This window comes from Vulpes vulpes, chromosome 1 (genome assembly GCF_048418805.1).
Source record: "Vulpes vulpes isolate BD-2025 chromosome 1, VulVul3, whole genome shotgun sequence".
NCBI classification, from domain to species: domain Eukaryota; kingdom Metazoa; phylum Chordata; class Mammalia; order Carnivora; family Canidae; genus Vulpes; species Vulpes vulpes.
In genome coordinates this window covers 46,846,249-46,860,585 of record NC_132780.1, presented here as the reverse complement: position 1 = coordinate 46,860,585, position 14,337 = coordinate 46,846,249, and the positions used below count along the sequence as shown (strand labels likewise).

At 42.3% G+C, this 14,337-nt stretch overlaps 1 pseudogene; it reads right to left on the bottom strand.

The window, feature by feature from the left end:
• Positions 1-737: 737 nt before the first annotated feature.
• On the bottom strand, positions 738-13,795 carry LOC112908682 (protein lin-28 homolog A-like; annotated as a pseudogene).
• Between the last annotated feature and the right edge of the window lie 542 nt (positions 13,796-14,337).

The following is a 14,337-nucleotide window of genomic DNA, read 5'->3' as shown; positions in this document are numbered from 1 at the left end:
AGATATATACGTGCACTTGTACGCACACACACAGTAAATACATGTCTGTACTCACATCCCTCAGCACTTGGACATGAGAGTTTTTTGGTTTAACTTCATATAGCAGAGTTATTAAGAAAGGCTCAAAACTCAGATCAAACTAATTTGAAACCTGGCCCCAACTCTTTCTAGCTGTATAACTTTGGACAAGTTATTTAACTTCTCTGAACCAACCCTAATTCTGTAACACAAAATACACAAACATACAAAACCAGAATATTTGTTTTATAAAAACAAAGTTAAAATACACAAGATGCATCATTCGCACACAGCTAGAACAGTTGGCATCCTGGAGAAAATGGGGCCCATGGTGCAGTTGTCCAAGGGAGCAAATACAGAAAATTCTATTAGCCCAGAGTGGGGTGGGAGTAAGCTTAGGGGCAGCAGGTCTGCAGCTGTTCCCCCAACAACCTCTGTGCCTACAGTCACAACCCACTTCTTGGGATGGTCCTCAGCACCCTATCCCAAGAGCGGGTTATGAGACAAGATGTGGAAAAACCCTGCCTTACCCCCTGAGAGAGTCCCTCCCCATAGAGCGCAGTGGTTCATGCTGTCCGGCCCAGTAACCTGGATGGAGCATGGCCAGAGTTCACTTGCCTCACCTCTCCCCTCTCCCCTGCCAAGAGGAAAGATGGGGTCATGCCAGGGGCCACCGCCTGAGATGTGGCAGAGCCAGTTGCCCCCTACCCATCCTGTCCCTACTGCCTCCACTCTGTCCACTGATACCTGCTCTTCAAAACTTCCTGATCACAAAAGGATAGCCCCCTCCCACTATAGGTCAATTCTGGGCCCACAAGAGCAGGACTATGGACCTCCTCTTCTTCCTCCTTTTGGAAGCAGGCTGGCTTTCCCTGTGAGCCAGTCCCCCACTGGGCCTTCAGTGGACATGAGGTCACCATAGGGCTGCTACTCTGGCATAAGTGGCCCTTCTTGGGCTGGGGTGGCAGCTGGCACTCCTTGACACGGTAGACTAGGCCTCCACGGTTGCAGCACCTATCACCCTCTGCTCGGTGCTTCTGCCTGTTGTTCCCTTTGGGCACCTCTGGACCCCGGCACAGAGCACCCCTCCACAGCCGGCTACTCGGAAGGTTCCATGTCCTCAACCAACTTCTTAAAGGTGGACTCCCCCGCCTCATCCTCCTTGAGGCTCTGGAAGCCCACCATGTGCCACCTGCTCTGATGCACACAGACATCCACGGGGTGGGGGTGCCCCCCGCCCGGCATGGGCGCTCATGGACATGGACACACGAAACCCCTTCCAGATGCGAGCGCCAGGCCGCTGCAGCTCCTCTATCCTCTGCTGCCAGAACTGCCTCTTCCCGCACCTTGGCACTACCACCTGCACGTGCAAACTGCTAGTTTGACACAGAGACTCGAAACAGTGCCTGTCGTTACCTGGTTCATAAGATTTAAAGAACCCAAGGGTTTTGTGTGGCTCCATCCTTCAGAAGTAGATGAGCCCATTGGTAGAAACCTGCCACTACCCCTAAACCCCCGGCTGCTCCAGGCACAGGCAGCCACAGAGGCCCTGCTTGGCTGGGGTCAGGTGTCTGGAGGGATTGGCTTCCTTCCACAGGCCCATCTCCTTGAACGCAGTCTGTTCACCAGCATTTCCAGGCATCAGAGCATACAGTTCTTACTTTGGAAGGAGGTTGGGTTAATGCTAAAGCTCGAAATCTTTGAAGCTCCATCAGGGATAGCCAGGCAGGAGGAGATGGGGGATCCGTCACCCTAAGGCCTGACATTCAAGAGGAAGACGTAGATGTCAGCCAAAAAAGCATGTCCCTGAATCAGGCGGGATCTACACCAAGGAAAGGGATCGAGAAGACGAGGGAGTAAATGGTGAAAGTCAAGGCAGGGGTTATGAGGGGAAAGGGGAACAGGACATTTTCATGGCAGTATCTTAAACCTGGCCTAGGACTTACCTAGAAACATCTACCTCAAATTAGCTCTCTCTCTTCCTCTCTCTCTAAAAGCATATTTAAAAAGTTGTTATATTTTTCTATTACTTCTGGACTAAAATTAAAAATAGGTTAAAGAATGGTTTATTATTAACTGAGCCAAAACATCTCCACCTTCAGCCAAGATTGACAATAAACAGTCTGATGCTATCTTGCCCTGCAGGAGTGCTGTTCTGCCTAAGAGTGCAGAGAGACCTACACCAAAAATAATAAATAAAATAAACAAAATAAAATTCAGCAAGACAAACTACAGGACAAATCTGTTCCCTTTGGCCTCCTGAAGGGCAATGAGGATTGTTGCCATTCTGAAATTGCTTTCATGCTTTCTCTGTGTCCAAGCCTTGCTGGCTTTCCTGAAATGTATAATCCTTTTATGTTTAACAAGTATGGATAAAACATGGTAGAAACCCAACAGCAAAGTAGTTTTCAATGGAGATAATGGATGTAGGTTCCTCATAAATGGCTGTAGCTTTGCTGGATGCTCCCAGGAAAAGAGATGGAGAAGCTTGAGTGAGGACAAGCCAGTGAGAGAGGCCGATTTTTGCACTCAGGGGACAGTGGATGCCTCCAAACAAAGACAATTTGGAGATCATCTTCATCAATAGTTTTATATTCTAAAAAACAACAACAACAAAACAAACAAAAAAACAAGCAAACATGGAATTGGTCATCCACCTATGAAAAACATGGTTGTAGACACACATTTATATTTTTTCCTATGGCTTTCCTTTGTAAGCTCAGTTTCATGTACCCTATCAAGATGCTTAGTGTTTTTTGTGGGTGACAGCTACATCATTAAGAACTAAAAATGCCTCCATTTTTCCAACAGCAGTCTTGAAAAAAGTGCTTTACATCCCAACCAGGAGAAACTTACCTGACTAGTAAGCCGAGATTATCTTATCCAAACTAGGCAAAACGGGACCAGCAGAACCCCTTGCAAAATGCTTTGCTATTAAGACGTAGCTAGGACCCAGTGAGCCAGCAGGAAAGCTTGTTCTCTGCAAGGGAATCAGCAAGCCTGTCAGGAAAACCATAAAGGAAAGAATGTGGAACTACAGACATCAAAAGTAGAACTAAAAATTTAGCTTTAAAATATTTAGTGGTAGTCTTGGGGCATCTGAGTGGCTCAGTCTGTTAAGCATCCAATTCTTTGTTTTGGCTCAGGACATGATGTCAGGATCCTGGGGCTGGGCCCCGTGTCAGGCTCCACACTCAGCTTAGATCCTCTCTCTCTCCCTCTCCTTCCCACCACCTGCCTCCTTGCTCCCTCTCAAATAAATAAATAAATAAATAAATAAATAAATATCTTTTAAAAATTTAGTGATAGTCTTCATATGATGTAACAAGAATGGTACTTCATCTCTGTTGTATTCCTCCCAAAACTTGTAACCCCAGGCTAACTATAAGAAAATCAGACAAATCCAAATTCAGGAGCATTCTAGGAGACACTTGACCAGTAGTCCTCAATGTTGTCAAGGTCATGAATAACTGAGAAAGTCCAAGAAACCAACACAGGCCAGAGGAGCCTAAGGAGACATGACAGCTAAATATAGTATGGTATCCTGAATGGGATCTTGGATTTGAAAAACGACATTGGGGGAAAACTAGTGAAATCTGAGTAAAGTGTGGAGTCTAGTTATCAAAGTCTTGACCCACGTTGTTTCCTTAGTTATGCTGATGTACTACAGAGATGTAAGCTGTTGACAGTAGGGGGATCTGGCCGAGGGCTATGTAGAAAGTCTCTGTACTGTCTTTGCAGATTTTCTATAAATTGAAAACTGTTCTAAAAAATAAGTCATTTTTTACAAATTTCCATGATCATAACAAAGAAGTAAGTTTAGTTAAAAATGAAACCACCAAAATGTTCCAACAGATTCATGATTTTTACATATTAATCTTAACTGAATTATTACTGTTAGGCTACATACCTAGTTCAGCACTAGGACATGGTAAAGAATGTTCAATTCTTCAGACAAAGCCCAGTTGACTGAGAAGTATGGTGTTCAGCAGTTGACCCCAATTCCACATCTGTGGGGTGCCCGCCTGTCTGGACCACACAGTCATGGCCAGGTCATACCATCCATTCTCTTGGGAGAGGCACACCAAAGTTCTAGCATGATGTACATGAGAAAATCGAGAACTAAAGGCTTGGTGTCATACACATGATTCATTCATTCTTTATACCATCCACTCATTTGTTTGCTTAATTTCATTAAAACATTCAAAAGTATATTCAAAAACATTTACATAAGGGGCTCCTATCTACCTGGCACCATGCTAGATCCTAGTCCCTACACTAATAGGCCCAATAATTGACAATAACAGAGTAGTTAAAACCACATGCTGGGATCCTGAGTTTGTGACTGTGGGCCAATTGAATGGATCTTAAAGACGGTTTCTTCCCTTATGTCATTTCTATGGTGTGGGGGGGCGCGGGTTCGTGAGTGTGATGTGTCGAGCACACCCATTGTCAGCTGGCATTGTTTGTCAACACTACAGACACCAGGCACTTGGGTAGGAAAATGAATAAAGAGGAAGGAGAAGCAGATCATTCTTCTGCTGCTTCAAAGCCAGGTGGTCTTAGTACTTATGGAACCACACTGGGACTCAGTTTCTTTGTCTGAAAAGTAGGGGAAATATTTCCCGTCTTAGGTTTTCAAGAGAATTAAAAGAAACAAGACATGTAACAGACTCACCAAGGTACCTGGCAGGTGACAGACTCTCAGCCACTGAGAGCTGTTATTCCTTAAATACGATGGCAAACATGACAGTCACAGAACTAGAGGGGAAGGGTTTGTCTGCGCCCAGAGAGGAGTTTGGCCCAATATAATAAGAAGACAGTTGCAACAAAACAGTACCTAAGGGGGCATCTTTGGATGCTCACAAGATGAAGATGACAGATTTTGCTGAGGAACACAAACCCACACAACTCAGCGTGAATCCCCTTTCCCAGGCTGCCTGAAGTTACCCAAATTATTTTCCTGGTGTTCACTTGGTTGCAATTCCTTCACCTGACAGCTGAGGCCCAGCCCCATCTGCCCCCAAATCCCTCCCCAACCCATTGTTTCTCTCTGCACCAGTCCAACCAGATAGTCCGCTCTCATTTCTGACTCTCCTGTGTCTCCAAGCCTGGCACTTCCCGCCTGACTCATCGTCCCACATCCAGCCCACATCCTACCTGGTGCATGAGGCTGGCTTTAACTACCATCTTTTAATTTTAAAGGACTTTTCTCCGGACTCTTCCAACTAAAATCAATTTTTCCTTGCTCTCCATTCACATGCTGCAATCTTTTCTCCGTTCTTCTCTTACAGCACCTGCCACTCATCCCTCACCTTGGAGCAATGGTTCACCCTATACAAGCTTAGAAACTGTTTTGGGGCATGCTTCATTTCCTACCTCATCTCTTTGCCATCCAAAGCTCCAGGGAAGCCTTCCCACACATGCAGTCTGTAAAGATTTGTTGAATATTCCGGACTAAAAGATCACCCAGGACAGCTGGCACACAGGCAAACTGTAAAATCTGATGTGATCACTCAGTAAATTCTAAATAGTTATCCTATAAGGAAAGCAGTAAGAAAGATGAATTTAAAAAAAGAAAAAGAAAGAAAGATGAATTCTGTGGCAATTGTTTGGTTCAGCTGCCCAGCCTGCCCGGCCTTCCTAAATGAAGCAAGGCTGATCCATGAAAAGCAGGGGGGCTTTACCCAGTTCTGAACCTAGAACTCATGGGCCTGGCTTAAGCCACCTGCTCAGGTAGCTACGGCAGGACCTTAATAAATCAAGCCTCGGTTTGACCCAAACTTTGAGGACAACTGTCACACATTTCTATTGACCTGCTTGGGACAAAGAGAATTGAAGGCGGTTTGTTTTATTTTTAAGATTTTATTTATTTATTTATTTATGAATGAGAGTGTGAAAGGGAGTATACATACAAGCAGGCGAAGGAGCAGAGAATGAGGGAGAAGCAGACTCCTCACTGATCAGGGAACCTGACTTGGGCCTCGATCTCAAGACCTTGGGATCATGACCTGAGCCAAAGGCAGACACTTAACTGACTGAGCCATCCAGGTGCCCTGGGACAAAGAGAATTGTAAGATAAAGTTTAGCTCTTTGGTGTTACTGTGACACCTTTGTAATTTCCTGAGAGATAGGAGTGTCTCTTTTTCTAATGAGGTGACTCTGGGGGGCTCCTGGATGGGGGCTGGAGGAGGACTGGTCACCAGAAACACCAAACATGATTAGAAGCTTGGAACTTCCAGTTCTACCCCATCCTCCTGGGAGCAGAATGGAGCTGGAGATTGAGTTAATAATCAATCATGCTGACATCACAAAGCCTCCATTAGAAAATCCCTAAACTCTGGATTTCAGAGAGCTTAGGTTGGTGACCACATGGAATCACTGGGAGGGTGACATCTGGAGAGAGCATGAAAGCTCCTCACCCCCTCCCCATACCATGCTCCATATACTTCTTCATCCAGCTGTTCACCTGTATCCTTTGTCACATACTTTCAGATAAATATAAATAAGTGTTCCTCTGAGTCTTGTGAGAAGTCCTAACAAATTAGCAAATTCAAAGAGGGGACCCCTGATTTAGAACCAGTTGGTCAGAAGTACATGTGACAATCTAAGATTGACAGTTGACATCTGGAGTCTGGGCAGTCATGTGGAACTAAGCTTTAGCCCCTGTGGCCTGTGCTCACCCCAGGCAGTTAATGACAGCACTGAGCTAAATTACAAGACTCCCCACTGGTGTCTACCAAGAATTGGAAAATTGCTTGGTGTGACAAAACCCACACATTTGGTGTCAGAAGTATTCTGAGAGTAAAAGAAAGTGTTTCTTCTTTGCTTTTTGTTTTATTGAGGTAGAACTGACATGTAAGTTGCTTTTTCTTCTACTTCCCAGATCTACTAGCCAGTCTGCCAACCCCTCCCATTCTGAGAAAGACTTCTAACTTGCCAAGGAAGAAAGGAGAGAAGGAGGGGAAGGGGGGCGAAAAGGAAGGGGAGAGGGAGGGAAGCAGAAAGGACAGAACCTAGCTAGCCACATGTACTTATAACCACCACTTCCTGAATTCTGGTCAGTTTTGTCCATCATTTGATGGTCTACAGCTAACTACTACACATCTTCCAGACTGTGAAAATATGCTTAATACATCCATCTGAAACTGGCATCTTTAAAGAAGGAAACTGACACTGTCTGATTTTAAAGTTAAACACTCAACTCTCAAGCACCTAGAAGGCCTGCCAGAGCCCTGATTGGAGGCCTGGCTTGCCTTTATGAAAATACTTCTCTCTTAGACTTAACTCAGGTGAGGGGCCAGAGAACCAGTTTTAGTTGAAGGCTTCAGTGTGGGCAAATTGACCATGGGGAAGAGAATTCCACAAAAACTTCAGAATTTTTCTTTTTTGGAAAAATAGAGTTTCCAGTCTCTCAAAACTTAGTCTACTTTGACATAATGTTTTCCTCTTCACTTAAACCCTTACTTTTTCCAAAGGAAACTTAATTTAAACAATGTGTTATTGTAATTAAATAAAGAACTTAGTGATACAAACACCAACATTCTTGCTTGAAAGTAAAACTTTCCTAGCTTCCAGGACTGCCAGAGAATTTTTAAAAGGATAGTGGCAGCTTTTAAGCTAAGAGTTTTTGCAGAGCCAGAATGAGAAAATGAGCCGGGAATTTATTATCTGAACATGCTGTGTGGAGACTGAGTAGATGAAACTCACCCTCCTTGTCCTCATAATTCTAACTACACGTGTGGATTAAGCAGCAACATTTCCGAGGAAACTCAGATGTCTCAGCAATCCTTCATTCACGGTGCAACCACCACACAGGGTGTCACGTTGGTAGAAGAGCAGCCTGCTGTTAGATGCAGTAGATGCCATGTGAAAAATTTCCTGGGACCTTCAGCTGTGTTAGTTTATTACCAGCGATGCTTCATCCCAGCTACTGACAACCAAAATGATCAATGGAGGGTTAGTCTCCTGGGAAAATGTGAAGTTTTAAATGGAACCACAAGACAGAATGAAGATGCTTGGAAATAACTGAAAGCAATGAAGACCATCCCAACAGCAAAGGACTGAATAACTGTGAAGGCCAGATAAATTATCCTCTGGTGTATCAGGAAATGCCTGCTTATTTTCTAGATTCATGTAGCACTGAATGATTATGGGGTCATTTGCTATATGTTTGACCAAAAGAAAAAAGTCTATATTCACATCTGATTCTGATTATGTAAAAGAATCCAATGGGTCTGCCCCAGACAAGGCCATTCCCCAGACACCATGAATGGTGAGGCAGGAAGAGAGAGAAGCATGCTAAGACCATAAGGGGCTATGTTGAAAAACAAACCTAGTCCCCTTCGTTCCTCTTGATAATCACCTGGATGGCTGGGGGTCCTCTTCTAGATAAGTCCATGTCATGGCCCACCCTAACATATGGTGCTACCATCATTTTATTTATGCTCAATACTAAAGATCTAGGAACTGATGAAAGCTCATTGTAGGCAGAGGACAAGGGCCCTCCATCATCACTCCTCACTAATCAGGGCCAAGGAAGATATAGAAGTACAGTGCCTCTTACCTGTGATATAAAAAGTAACATTCCCCAAAGACCATTCAAGGTCATGGGCAAGAAAGTCAGTCAAGAAAAATTAGCAGTTAAGAGCAGGCCATGGAAGCCCATTGAGGGGGGGTCAAACAACCAGTTCAGCGGAGACAAAAAAGAAGTGGGCAGGCCAACGGGAACTGGGTAAAATCTGAACGCTGCTTGTCAAAACATGAGTTTTAATGGTTGAAAGGCTCAGTTAAAAGGTTTGTGTAGGGACAAAGATCCCCATATACTCAGTGTACAAAATAATTGATAACATTTATTAACCATTTATTATGTGCCAAACCCTTTAAGAAATTTTAATTACAGTATAGTTAACATACAGTGTTAAATTAGCTTCAAGCATACAATATAGTGATCTAAAGAGTATAATGCTAAAAAAAGTCAGTCAGAGAAAGACAAATATCATATGATTTCACTCATGTGGAATTTAAGAAACAAAACAAATGAATAAAGGAAAAGAAAACAGACACTTTTTAAAGGCTTAATGCATATTATTTCATTTATTTCTCACAACACAGTATACTGAAATAGGTACAATAATCAGCATCCCCCTTTCTCAGTTGAAGAAATCAAGGCACAGAGAGGTTGAGTAATTTGCTGTCACCTTGCTAGCAAACAGAAGAGATAAGATTGAAACCCAGGAAGTCTGACTCAATAGTCCATAGGCTTTATCAATAAGCTGATGGGCTCTGTAGTATCTACTGCTCAACAAGAATTTTTATCTCTGCAGCACTCACAAGATATGTGGAGGCTCCAACTGGGGGCACCTGGGTGGCTCAGTTGGTTGGGCATATGATTCTTGATCTTGGCTCAGGTCTTGATCTCAGGGATCCTGAGTTCAGGTCTCAAAAGATATTTGGACATTCAAACAACCCTCAGTCGTGTGGCAGGATTACTTTCATCCAGTCTTGAAAGTAGAACTCACCCTTTCTCTTCAGAGGACCGCAGAGATGATCCATGACTAAGAGCGGAGTAACCAGGAACCTTCCATCCTAAAACAGTGGAAAGCTGCAACTATAGGTGAAAGCAGCCTCATGTTTCCTCCTGATCTTGCAGACCAGGATGTAATTTCCTCCTATTTACAGTGTTCAGTAAAATCCAATTTTAGAGTCAACTAGCAATACTTTCATTAGAAAGTCAAATGGAAGAGTTATTTAAGATATTAACTAAAAGATAAGTGGAAAAGTTGACCATGAAAATAAAGACATCTCACAAAACGCTTAATTAGAAAAGTATTTTAAGCATTTTAAGTGTTCACACTTTGAACATCCCGAATATTTGCATAACTTGATTCCAAAAGGAGTCTCAATAAGGGGGTTTCAAACTTTCAAAGGCTATAAAAAGACTAGTGTGTTGTTTTCCATGTGTTTGTTTTTGAACAGAGCTCTGAAATTGTCTGGCAAACCCAAAGGGAGTCCTATTTTCCTTGAATGAATATACCAGGATCTGCCTTCATTTTGAATCTAAACTCTGTACTCCTGCCCACACAATACCCACTTTGCAACCAAATCTGTACTGTGCCTCAACTGGACACCACTCTAAGGGTCAAGGATACAGAGGGGCAACACACAAAATCCCCACATGTGGAGCTTGCATCCTAGTGGACAAGGCAGATGGTAAACAAGTGGATATTGGCACATTGTGGTTAACAATGGGAGGGAAATACACAGGAGCATCTGATATATAAGAATAAAATAATAGAAGAAAAGGCTGTTTGGGGACTGATGGCCAAGGACGACTTCTCTGAGGGTGTGGCATTTCAAATAAAATTAAAAACTGGTTTTTTTAAAGTGATAACATCAGAATATAATGATGTACTATATGTTGGCAAATTGAATTTAAATTTAAAAAATAAAAATTTTTAAAAAGGTAAACAAAATTGACAAAACTTTAGCTAGATTAAGAAAAAAAAGAAAGATCTAAATAAAATAAAACCAGAAATGAAAAGTAGACACTACAACTGATCCGACACAAATACAAGGGATCATGAGACTACTATGAACAATTATCCACCACCATCTTGGATATCCTAGAAGAAATGGATAAATTCCTAAAAAATATACAACCTAGCAAGACTGAATCAGAAATAATTTTTTTTTAAAAAATCTAAATGAACCAATAGTGAGTAAAGAGATTGAATTGATAATAGAAAACTTCCCAGCAAAGAAAAGCCCAAGGCCAGATGGTTTTACTGGTGAATTCTATCAAACATTTAAGGAAGAATTTAAATGAATCTGTCTCAAAATCTTCCAAAAAAATCAAAGAGGAGGGAATACTCCTAAACACATTCTGCAGGACTAGTATTACTCTAATATCAAAGCCAGTTAAGAACACGACAAGGAAAAAGGAACTTAAGGCCAATATCCTTGATGGATATAGACACAAAAATTCTCAACAAAATATAAGCAAACTGAATTCACAAGCACAGCTACAGTAATCAAAACAGTATAATAGTGGCATAAAAATAAACAAATAGATATATGGAACAGAATCAGGATCCCAGAAATAAGATGTTGCATATATAGTCAACTAATATTTGACAAGGCAGCCAAGAATACTCAATGGGTACCATTTATTTGAAAGTTGCTAAGAGTGAATTTTTAATGTTCTCACTACAAAAAGGAAACGGTAATTCTGTGACTTGATGAGTGTGTTAGCTGATCATTTCCTGATATATAATTTCCAGATCAACATGTTGTGCCCAGTAAACTTACTCATGATGCTGTATGTCAATTACATCTCAATAAAGCCAGGGATGGGGGGAGGATATTTCACTGTAGCAAAGGCCCAAGGAGACCTGGAACTTGAGTTTTTCCTAGTATGTGAAATTTTCAGCTTATTCATAATAATCCAGGTGTAAATTAACACTTAAAATTTTTTATAGAATTCTGCAACAACACTGCTGCTCCCAACCTAACTTCCAATCATATTTTCCAAACCTTTCCCTTCCAAGCCCCCATTTTAATACAACCGGTCTGCTTGGTACTCCCTAAATGTGTTATGTCTATTCTTTCTTCCTCCTCACCCTCCTCCATGTGTTCTCTCTACAGGATTGCCCTTCTTCCTTCCTTTGCCCAAGGCTCTAGCTGGTGCCATCAATTGCATGAAGCCTTCCCTGGCTAGCTTTATCCACAACTGACTGAGAATACCTACAAACCATAGTGCCTCAATCACTCATGTGATGACTGGCAGTTAGTGCCCTGACTCTGAGCTAACTTTTCAGTATTTATATCCAGTGTTTTCAAATAAACTATATATGACTTGAGTTCCTTTGTGGTTTTCTTTGCATGCACCTTTGCTGGCCAGATGCCCCTAAAATCTCTTAGAGCATTTAGCACAGCATATTATAATTGCCAATTTACTTGACTTTCTCCTAAATAACTCCCACATCCAATTAAGTATCCAGTTCTCCTGCCTTGGACTCTTTTATGTCTCTTGTAGCTATATACCTCTTATCATCATCCTTCCATATCTATTCTAATTCAACCTCCCAGCACTTCCCACTGGAATTAGTGGACTAACCTCCCAACTGGTGTTTCTGCCTCCTTTACTGCCCTTGCAAGCCATCCAACATTCAAGGCCAGTATGACCTTTCTAAAGGTCATATCTGAGTACATCTCTCCCCTGAGGAAACCTGCTCTGTGCCTTCCCATTGCGCTTAGTATGAAGACCAAAATTCTCCCATGGTTTCCAAGGCCCTGCCTAGTCAGGACACCCTTCCTCTGCGACCAGCAAAAGGCTCTTCTGCTCCAAAACTCTTATTTCTTCTCTCATCCCCTTTCCATGTCTCCATCACATTTATTCCTGTCCATCCTCTAGAGCACAGCTCACAGGCCACTTCCTGACAGGACATGCTCTACCACATCCTCACAGCATTCTGGTCTAATCCCTTGTGGCTCCGATCGCAAGCATGATTCAATAAATAATTACGCGCTATGTGATTTAATGTCAGTGTCCCCCACTACATCTATGTTCCAAAGAATAGAAACCTTTATTTTCTTGTTCACTGCTTTACCTGAGCTGTCACCACAATGCTTGGATTATAGTTGGCCTGAAAAGTCTTTTAAATAAGCAAATTCACAATTTAAGCATAAGCTATTAAAGGCATGAAAAAGGTCTTATTCACGAGTTTACCCCCTCCATCTAGCACAGGCCTTCCACATAATAGGATCCAAAAAGATATTTTTATTTTGATTTTTTGAAGATTTTATTTATTTATTAGAAGGAGAGAGAGAGAGAGAGAGAGAGAGAGAGAGAGAGAGAGAATGAACAGGCAGAGGGGAGAAGGAGAGGGATAGGAAGAGGTACAAGCAGATTCTCACTAAGCATGGAACCAGTGTGGGCTCGATCCTAGGATCCTGAGATCATGACCTGAGCTGAAACCCAGAATCCAAAGCTTAATAGACTGAGCCACACTTGGGCCCTCAAAAAGATATTTTTTTAATGAGTGGCTCTACCTCATAATGCTAGATTTTTATTTTGTAAAAGTTGAAGGATAATAAGAAAGTCCTAAGTGTGAAATTTTGAAAAAAGAAATATTAAATAATGCCATTTTTAAAAAGCCCAACTTCAGGACTGATTTAGGTCAATCATATTATTTATATTTACCTTCGCTGCCTAGAGAGCTAAGGCTGAGATTTGCATGGGAAGATAGGGTCTTCAGCTTACCAATCTTCAAATAAAATACGACTCTGACCTAAAGTTTAGACATCATCGGTGAATACAGATAGGAGCAATTTCCTACGCTGACTATGGATGAAAGGTCATTCCCTGTTTGGTTGTTGCATTACGTGCTCTTACATTGTTGCACCATAAAAATAAGCAGGACATTTGTTTTGAGTTATCAGAGAATTTTAATCTTGGCAGCTTCTCCGTCTGCTATATGTAGAGCCAGGGTCTCTCAGACATAAGCTACTCTCTTAGACAGTTTCTAAAGCTACATTAACTGCTTCGAGCAAGTTGGACAATGTGCCAAGAACAAATGGAGATGCTGCAGTAAGGAAAAGTGCACAGCCGTAATACGGCTAGAGGATCAAACCAAGCATGCATACCCGAGAAGGGAAAGCCCTGGTGGGTGCTGCTAACATAGAAGAGTAATCTTACCTTCATCACGAAAACTAACCTAACCGTGAGGTAGCAGTACAGCCTGAAAATTTTCAAAACTGCAACTCGAATTCGCATGCCTAGGAACATAGGCATGTGTCAGTGAAGAGACTGGTTTGCTGAGGTTAAGTGTGAGAAAAAATAGTGTTGCTAGTTGCTTTAAAGTAGTGCTTCATGCAATGTTTTCTGTGGAGCACTCGAATAGGATGATAAAGAGGGAGGGGATCCTGTAATCCCTCCTGGAGATTCACCATGCATGCAATCATATGAAAACCCCTATAGTAAAGAAATCTGTTAAACCTGGCATTTTCCAAAATTAATTGACTGTGGAACCTTTTCCTATGTAGCATCCTGTTGTCATTTATCATTTTTTGGCTGGCAGACATCTCAAGTAGCTTCTTCTGTTTAGGGAATCCCCAACTGTGTGAGAATCTTGCAGAGAGGCAAAGCCTACCTCTTTCCACAGGAGGTAAAAGGCAAAGAATCCCCCTGCCTCACTTTGTGGGAACCAGGGCATCACATGCCCTTAGGGCCAATGGGCTGCTGCCTCCTGGGACTTGGACTCTGTAGTAAATGGAGGAAAAGCAGAAGCAGTGCAAACTCCTGGGAGCTATGATGGG